Below are 10,123 nucleotides of genomic sequence, written 5' to 3' on the forward strand. Positions count from 1 at the left end.
GAGTCACTCTCGCTCACATGATGTTCAAGTGCCCACACATGAAAAAGAATGTACACAACTTTTTACCCCACCGACTTTACACCTCAAATGTCTTAGGTGCTTTCACTCTAGTTTCACTTTTTCTCAATATAACACTCCGAAAATGAAATCTTGCCAACATGGGATCATATCCTTAGACCTGTTTCAGGAGGCATCGTTGGCTCAACCATTCCATCACAGGATTTTTCCTCCATCAGGGGATTCCTTACATACTTTTGAGCCACGATATTGTCTTTACCCTTTTTCCTAAAGCTTAGTCAGAATGGGAAAAGCAAAAAATGAAGGAGCACTGCTGTGGTATCTGCAGTTACAAAAATAGCTTCCAATGAATGGGCTAGAAACAGGACAGTGGAAAAGTGACAAAAAGCCACCTTTGTCACCTCTCTCCAATTTTGTGTCATAAGCAGGTGAGAAACTTGCGGAGACAGAAAAAATCATAGCAGTAAACCAGAGTATTTAGGAGGGGAGAAAAACAAGTCATTTCTGAAAAACCAGTACTCAAGTTCTCTCTTATTTTCAGGACTGCTCAGAAGGTGGCGGGGGGGGTGGGTGGGAATCAACATATTGTGCAGCAGCAGAAATAATATGGTAAAGAAGGAAAAAAGCCAGATAAGGAGGAAAAAAACTAGAGAAAACAATGGGGCATTTCCAGACTTAGAAATCTAACTATGGGTATATTCATTTTAAAAAAGCCAATGGGAGTCTTTAGGCAAGAACAAAATAGTGATTTCTAAAATGGCAGAATAATGGGGAAGTGGCAAACTGAAAAAAAGCCACAAGTTAGGGCAAACATCGAAATTGCCCCTAAGCTGTAGTGAGAAAACCAAACTGGCATGGGTGATTTCTCAGTTACTAACAAGGGAGTGATCAGTAGACAGTTACTCTATTGGGGTCACAGCATTGAAAAATCCCCGTCAATTTCCACATTGGGTAGGAGGCACATGCAACATGCTCAGGATCTAGTGAACATAGTCTCAGATTCAACAAAATAAATGAAACCACAAAGAACAAGGAAAAATTCATATTCGATCAGAAAGGAGAGTGACATGCAAGTGCCAGGCTAAATGCTTTACATTAGAAAATTATTCATATCTTTATTTATGAAAACTGAGTGTAAAAAGAAACCAAAGCAAAATGGTAACATTAAAATCTGACATATAAGATAAACCTGTCTTGTGCATACGTTCATAGTTTATCGTGATATTATTTTGTTGTGTAACTCAGGCAACAGCTTTGCATTTAATGAACACTTTCCTAGCCATTGCTACTCTATGTTTTTCACTTTTCTATCTTATCACCCAACAGCCTTAGTCTTACTAAGAATGTGGCACCTTATTTTTTCATATATCCTCAGATAAGCAACGCAAATGCAGAAACTTTCTGTGTTAGGCAGTAGAAGTTAGAGGGAAAAGAGTCACAAAGGTCCCAAAACTACAGTGAGTCGTTTGGGCATGACATAGAGAAAATCTTACAAGAATTTCGGCTAGACAAAAGTAGCAAGGAAGAAACACCATTCTGGAATTCAAAAAGTCATGAAATCAGACAACCTTCTTAAAGCTACAGCAGGTTTTATTTTTAAATTAGCTGTATACATACTGCATTGTATACACGTATGTGGATTGTATACACATTCTGTGCATGTACACCTATATATTGCCTATATGCCTACGCAGTTCCAGGTACTCCATCTACATCACAGCTTGGGTGACACTGGACTCTGCACTTACACAATGTGCACACGCACAAAACGAGTGCACGCAGCACAACATCAGTGCAAGCTGTGCCTCCGGAGCCATGGCGTGCACATTTAGGGGCATCTCCTCCACAGGAAAGTCAAGCCCTTGGATGCAAGACAGACATTTCCTTTATGGAGGCCAAGGCTCCAACTTGGCCAGAATAAGGAGGAAAAAACCCAGATAAATCAATAGTTTAAAATAAATAATAATATAAATTATAAATACTATTTTATACAATTTGTAAAATTATAAATTCATAATACTGTATATAATTATGTACTTTATATTAGTTTAGCATAATTTATTAAGTATAATAATGTAATTATAATGTATATAATTAATATCAGGAGTCTTCAACTTGCACAGAAGGAACTGGTGGAGAAGCATAGTTGCATTTAAGATCAATGAAAAAGGGCATGCATGGTCTCCTTTTTAAGCATCACATGTTTTGCAATATGTTGAAAGAATATAGATCCCCCTTTCTTTATATCTAAAAATACATAGTGACATTTGAAAGAAGGAAGTGTGGTCCAAATATAGATGTGGGAGATTTCAGCGTTGTCATCCTGTGCTGCTAAAAACTGTCATAAAATTACTGAACACCCATTGTTCCATATATGCAGAGCCATTACCAGAAACTGAGCAATTATAGGACACTGTGTATTTTCCATACATTCAGGGCATGATTTTGATGTCTTTGCTCATACTTAAAAGTGCTTTACTTCTTGAGTAGCTCCATTTATGTCAGTGGTAGCACTCATGCAATACTAATAAATGCATTCTACAATTTCATTATTTCTTAATAGTTCTTTACTGTTCTCTTCAAATGTAAGTAAATATAAATACATCCTTCCATTTTTGTGGGTTTATTTTTGACGTTTTCTTTCAAGGATAAATGGACAGAAAAAAATCACCAGTATATTTTTAGCAGAGTAAAATAGTAAAATGGTTACTTCGAAACTTAGGTAAATCACAAAAAGATAATGGTCTGCAGATAAATTGAAAAGCTAAGATTTTTTCTATTAATTATGATTATTAATTGAAAAAAATGTTCTAAGTGCTTTGGAAAATATGAGACAAGTGACTGCCATTAGGAAAGAAAAAGTGTCTTAGATTTTTGAGAGCCATTCTAGCATTTTGTGATAAATTGCTGAACGCACCTATTTCTATATGACATCTAGTTGTACAGACACCTCGGGGGCAGTAGCACATGAATAAGCTTCCTACCTCCATCAGATTTGTAGAATTTGAACACCAATAAAACATCAGCTGTGGGGGTTCTTTCTTTTTTTAATAGACTTTAAACATAAATTGACCATAGAAGGGATGAAAAAATCAGGACCTGGTTACCTCCTTAGTGTCAGAGATTTTAAAGAACACACTGTCATCTCATTTTTTTTCTCAGTCTTTCATCCACCTTCCTTTTTCTTGGTTTGAGAAACCTCTGACAGCCTGTCAGAGAGGAGATTACTTTCCTACTACCTTGCACCAGGCCAGCTATTCCAATTAGAAAATAAAGTTCTGGATCTGTCACTGTGCTATTCTAAAACTTCTGACAAAAATCAGCAACGATGATGCAACTATATTGTCCAATGCCATTTATGCATACTTCTTGCAATCGAGAGGTGAGAGGAAGTCAGTGTGAAAGAGTTTAATTGGGTGTGAGATCGTGACGTTACACCAAATTCTACATCTTTCCAAATCCTGTACCAGATTTGCTGCTCTGTCTTTCATCAAAAGCACAACAAAAAGCCAAGAGAGAGGGATCAAGGCCGCTAAACTATTCTTTCACCTCCACACATTGGGTTTTGCATGGCTAGAAATCTTTCCTCTAGAAAAGCATGACCCCGAGGGAGGCACCACAGCTTGAACAGGACGAAGCCGTGAGTCTTGACCCAGCTGCAGGATACACCAGACAGCAGGAGAAGGACAGCCACCGCTGCCTCTCCTGTCTCTCTTCCCTTTGCCCTGCCACAGCACAGATGTGGGGATGCACAGCTGGAGCACAGGCAAGAAGCTGCTTCAGGTGAGGGCATCAGCCAGCACCAACAACTGATGAGTGCTGCACTTGCACACGCTGCTGTAACAGTGATTTTTTAGCAGCATGCAGCCAAGAATACGTTTCAGCCAAGAACAGGAGACCTGTGCCTAAACTTAGTCCCAGTCTCATGAAACACTACAATAGCTGGGTAATAACATCGATGTACGCGGTATATCAAATGCAAAATTTTACACAGAATCATGAACTTCACAGCATCTTTGAAAAACAGATAAACACACTGGTATTAGTGTTACTCTTCCCCTTTACACATTAGTTTTCTCATTTCATTAACCCTTCAAACTATGATAGAAAGCGGTTTATGGTAATTAAATGTCTTTTGCTGTTTGTTCAATACAATGATCCCCAACCTGTTCAGAATGTTACTGGGCACCACTGCAATAACAAACATATAATTAAAAAATATTTTAGTTCTCACAGCTCACTGCCATGAATTTAAGTCTTGATTTTTTTTTAAATAAGTAATATATTTCTATCAGTAGCATCTGCTTTCTTGTTTCTATTTCCTGAAGAAATATTCTGAAAAACGTTACCTTCAGTAATGCTGCAGGCACATGATTTGCTGTATGTATTTTCTGTATTGGCTTTTCAGACACAAATCGTGTTCTCCTTCAGTTCTAAATGAGCGACTGTGTCTCCCCTTAGACAAGGTCATGCTATATAAACCAAAGTCGCTTCCTCTTTTTCACAGAAAACTCATTTCCTATTTATTAAACAGAAATGTTAAGCTGTGACTAATATAAAAGCCTAACTATAACTATTTTGACTACTCTCAGCCTCTCAGAGATATTTCACAAGATTACTTTAAAATAAGAAACACCAGGTATTTCTAAAATGCTGTTCCTCTAGCATAATTCTACTAAAGAGGCTATGAAAAATGCTGCAGTATCTTCTAGTAAGTGTCCAGCACTGCATATGATAAAAAACCAAATACATGTATTTAGTCTGATGACTAACAATACTATTCAATATCAAAAGCTAAATGAAAAAGAGCACAGATGGTAACTATTTTCTTGTATGGTCAACGGCATTTAGAAAAAATGAATATATGTAAATATTTTAACATTGACTTAAACTATGGGTATGATTTCTCTCCTTATGCAGTTTAAGCATTCCAGCAAATCAATACACAATTTGTATTACATTTCGCAGACTATAATATTTTATAGATTTTTTTTGGTAATATTGTGAGTATATTTGATAAGCACTGTGATGGTTAGATTCAGAAAATATCATGTGGCATTTTATTATTAACACTCGGGAAGCAAAACGTATTTCCTGTCCTGAATATGGTTCTGAATCCAATTTTTATTCTATTGCGTTTGGTATTGAAATGTATTTTTTGTCTATGAGTTTTAGATGTTTTTCTGACCCATACAGGAGCTTTTAGGAAATAAACTCTTTATGTCAAATCTCATTTCATCATTAATGTTGCATTTATTGTACACAAAGATGGCATCTTTGAATGGAAAAAGTACTGTTCGCTTCATGGAGGTTTACAAATCATTTATTCAGAGTTTGAGGCAGTCTCTTCCAAAGTTGTTGTGCATATGGTTTTGCCTTGGGCCTGTTCTTTTTGCGTAAGAAACCTATTTACAGGCAAAATTTTTAGGATTTTTTTTGTCTTTGTTTAGAATTCTAAGATGCACTTCAATGTATTCAAGATGTAGTCAGCTCTGGATGTTTCTGAAGTACATGGGCTTCTTTGAAAGATCAGGTGTAGTATGATCAGGCCAAATTCATACCTGTGAAGTATGTTGTCACGTTAGAAAATTTCTGATATGTAGATGTAGGAACCACCATCTGCAGGTAATTGAGTGCTCTTCAGAGCCTCAGACTTTATAACTTCTGAGCTTAGTGCATGCTCATAAGTAGTAACATATCTGTCCAGGAAATCTTCCACGCAAGTGCTCCTACTCTTCCTGTAAATAAGGATCAACATTTAGGTTTTGACATTCCTAACACCTACACACAACTTCCAAATCCAAAGGACAGGCGTATGTAACTACGAAGTTCAGCAACTCTGTCCTCACATTTGGTTTCTAAATTCTTTACTGTAAGCAGTTTGCTTGCTATTTCTGAGTCTTGCCATTGAAATGCAAGTGAACTATATACACATTGACAGTTTACAAAGTGTTGGCACCGCTGTTAGTCCGGCCAAAACCCACAGCCCTTTTGCTGGCCGAGAAGCCATACTGATACCTCACGAGCATACTGGAACCACCTGGGTTCCTCCCGCCCCTGCTGAGAGAGCACTGAAGGCCACATTCCCATCTTAACATTAGGCATAACAAAATCTGATCAAATGTGGGTTATAGACCCTCAGGATGTCATTTTAGTTGATTTCCACCCACGCTACCCTTCACTATACTCCCACAGTTTCATTATATTGCTTCACTTGAAATTCCCTGACTAGATACCCTGCTCCCCACCCACGCATACAAATGCTGCACCTCAAGATGCCGTTCAGTTCGCACACTCTTGTGAAGGAACTTTAAGGGAAAGCGTTCCTCCCCAAAATCTCCCTTTTCCATAGTTTAACTTCACTGCCGAGTAAATCTTCATACCACAACAGCTGTCATGGGAAGCTGAAGAGTAGTAACAGCAAACGGCAGAAACTGGTAAGTCGCTGTTAATAATAGTTAATAAATTTATTCTTTGTAATGAATACAACCACTTTTCGTGTCCAACCCTTCATTCAGCATCAGTAGCAAAATCTCCTAAGCCTTTAAAGACGAACCAGACCTTCTAGCCTGTAATATTACATACAGTCTGCTGTGACAGGCCATTCTAGAGCATCCTCTAACAGCCAAAGCTTCTGACCACTTTGTGTCTCTCCAGAATTTTCAATTGTCTTGACAGTCATGCTGAAGTAGGAAAAAGGAAATATTACTGGCATTTTAGTTGCTATCTATTTTGTTATGGGAAGTTTTTCTATGCTTCCCTACTTTAGTTAATGGTTACTTCCTCTTTATTCAATATGACTAATTTATAAACTAATAACAAAGTAGTTCTTGTTAGAAACTCCCAGGAGGTGTTGCTGCAGCAGATGCTTGAGTTTAACTGCTGAGTCACTGTGTCATCTGATCATTGCAAAAAAGAACTTCTGAATTTACAGGTTTATAGCAAAATTAAATCAAAATCACTAGATAGGATTCTTTATTCTGGATCTATATTTGTAAAAAACTACTGTAAAGCATTCAGGATTAAGAAAATTTACTGCAGACCTTTACAGTGGACTGTCACGATCAGTAGGACAGAGTGTCTGAGCTTCCTATCCACCACCCAGCAGGACTGCATGTTCCTGTCACCCTGGAAGCATCCTTATGCTAGAAAATAGTTTTTCTTAGAGTTCAGATGCAAAAAAACCTCCAGACACACAGCCTTAACTGACAGTCCTCAATGTAGAGAAACATCATAGGTTGTGTAACATTTTTTGATACTCATTTCATTAGCAATCTATGCAGAGAGAGATATTAACTTATTTTTTAAAGCTAAATCAAATGCATAGTAATGACAGTAAACAGGAAGATGGAAATGAATAAAACAATATGATTGCCAAGACAAGGAGATGACCAAGATGGCCTCTATCCCTCCTAAAATATCCATAAGAACATGAAATTCAATACAGATATTGCAGGCTGGGTGCTGTCACAGGCTGTGTCCTCAGGAGAGAGGCAGGCAGAGGGGAAACTGAGGCAGGGGGGTGGGGAATAGAGAGAGACAGGAATATAACCTGCAATATCTGAGCATTGCCAGTAGTACCTACCAGTCCCCGCTAATTATATGCTTGCCCTAGGCAAACTAGTTGTTCCACTTTCCCCTCAAAGATGAAAACCTAATTTCACCAATGATGTCCTATATAGGTTCCCTTGACTAATATATGCCCCATATGTACTCTCAACTGATTGCCTGCTATCTGAATGCACAAACTATCCAAGTCTGGGAGAAGAGGGAACCAAGCTATAAGGGAAAAATTAGTCATTTTGTGTTGGAGCACAGTCAAACTAGTAGGTTGCAACAAGGCTTTACCGTTGGTCAGATTCTACTGTCTGTGCTGTAGCTCCTTCCTCCAGAAATGAAACCACACTGCTCCTGCTCCATCTGACCCCCTCTCTCACCATCCTCAGGGGTATTTAACCACTTAGTGGGAACGAGCTACACCTGCACATCATCCATGTCAATCAACCCACTGCCGCTGAGGCAAGGCCACAGCTGCATGTTATCAGTGCTAATCAACCCACTGCCTTCATTCCTCTACAATTTTGTACTCAGGCAATTCTATCTTTGGTCATGTATCAAGAAGAAAATACTGAATGACAAACAATAAATTATGTCACAAATTAAAAGGTTTTTCTTTGTGGTAAATAACTGCATGTCATGCTAGAAGAGGAACAATATTTATTTCTTCAAAGTCAAAAGGAGAGATTCTTGGAGTGAGAGCTACACAGTGACATACATGTTGTCTTATTCTGTCGTGCAATTTTATTCGTGATGCTTATCACGTGACAGACATACTTTTAAATTCCCTGAAAAAAACACCTGATTCCTGCAATTCATACAAGTGAAGAACAGCTGCACACAAACCACCTACCCCACTGCACCTTCCTTTAAATGAGTAGCCAGGTAAAGAAATGGGAGAACATTAAATAGAAGAAGATATTTCTATAACTAGCATGAGGTCCATGATCCTTTCAGCTCGCTGGGTGTATTCGATATGGGCCTTACTGAGTGAGAGTTTGGCAGCTTTCCTCTGGAGACAACAACCTCCACTGCTTCCTAACACCACTGTCCTCAACAGGCACAACCTGCTGCAATGAGGAAGACCGTAAAAATGCAGAGTGAAAAGGCTTAGGGTTCTGGCTTCAGTAGCGAACTGACACAGGGAACAAGGTGTTACGTACTGAAAGATATGTTGGAAGAAGTCACTGCTGCGGTGTGCATTGCTCCAAGCCCCAGCAGTAGCCATCCCTAACCCACAGTCAGCCACTAGAGGGAATGCGTACATTCTAGAATCATTAACATAGGAAAAACAGATGTTTGCACTTTCCTAATTGTTTGTATTCCTTTTAGAATTCTTTTATCAAAATTGTCATGTACGTAATGATTCTGAAATGTGCTCTACTGAGCCATTTCAAGTCAGAGAAAGTACAGTATTAAGGTTTAAGTGAAAGTGAAATTCCTTGAAGTAAAAAATTGTTACCTGCAATTCAACTTTTTGCAACCCAGCCTGCCTCATTTTCCTTCAGATTTGCAGAAAAACCCAACAATATCACTGTTTCTGAGTAAATCTAAGTGAGAATTTTTCAAGGAACATAACCTAACAGAAAATGCTGACTCACTAAAGAATAATTTTTTTTCAGTAAGTTCCCAATTTCAGTCTCCATGGAATTTCCAGGCAGAGCAGAAGTGTGAATTACAATACCGGAGAAGCAGCTCTCCCCTCCTTTCCAGCTTTCTTGCATCCCAGGTGAGGGGCACAATGAAGCAGCTCTTGGATAACACTGAGTTGGCCTATTTTTCAGAAGCTGTTTCAGTTTGCATAAACAAATGAGAAAACTTATTGAAGCAGGATTTCTTTCCTTTCCTTATGAGGTGAATGCATTAACTAGAGGCAAATTTGCTACTCTGGAACCTGTTTCTCCACGAAATTCTAGTTTCTGGTTTATTCCAAGACTACACAGGACTTTTTTAAGGTCAGAAACTTCTGTATAAAAGAAGATCTTGGCCCCTTTCAGCTTAACACTTCTTCATAGCTGTCACAAACAGTACCATGTTTTGGTTTATTTTCTTTGATGGGAAGCACACTTACAGAAATAGAAGAATTAAATTCTGCCTATAGCTGACCTTCTTTCCCTTTTACTTAAAAAGTCTGCAATTTTAAATCTGAGCTTGTCTGACTTACAGTTTCATCTGGACCAGTTACTCTTATGTTAAAACGGGTAGAAAATCATTACATGAGTATTTGCTTTTAAGATTTAAAAAGTTTTACACAGTCTTGACCCCTGGCCAGAGAGAAGAGCATTCCCTATGTACGGCACTCTAGAGTATGTGGCAAGACTGGTATATCTTCATCAGATATATAAGAAAACTCCTTCAGCCATCAACAGGCAAGCCTAGAAATGTAAAACAGTATAGCATGTAGAGAGCTAAATATCTATCATCCAGACTGTTAATAAGGTTTTAAAGCTAGTAATTTAAAAGCCTAAAAAAAATTCCACAAAATAATTAATAGAAAACAGACAAAAAATATACATAAGCTGCAAATGATAAAATATAAAAATGTGTA

Source organism: Falco cherrug, chromosome 5 (genome assembly GCF_023634085.1).
Source record: "Falco cherrug isolate bFalChe1 chromosome 5, bFalChe1.pri, whole genome shotgun sequence".
Taxonomy (NCBI): domain Eukaryota; kingdom Metazoa; phylum Chordata; class Aves; order Falconiformes; family Falconidae; genus Falco; species Falco cherrug.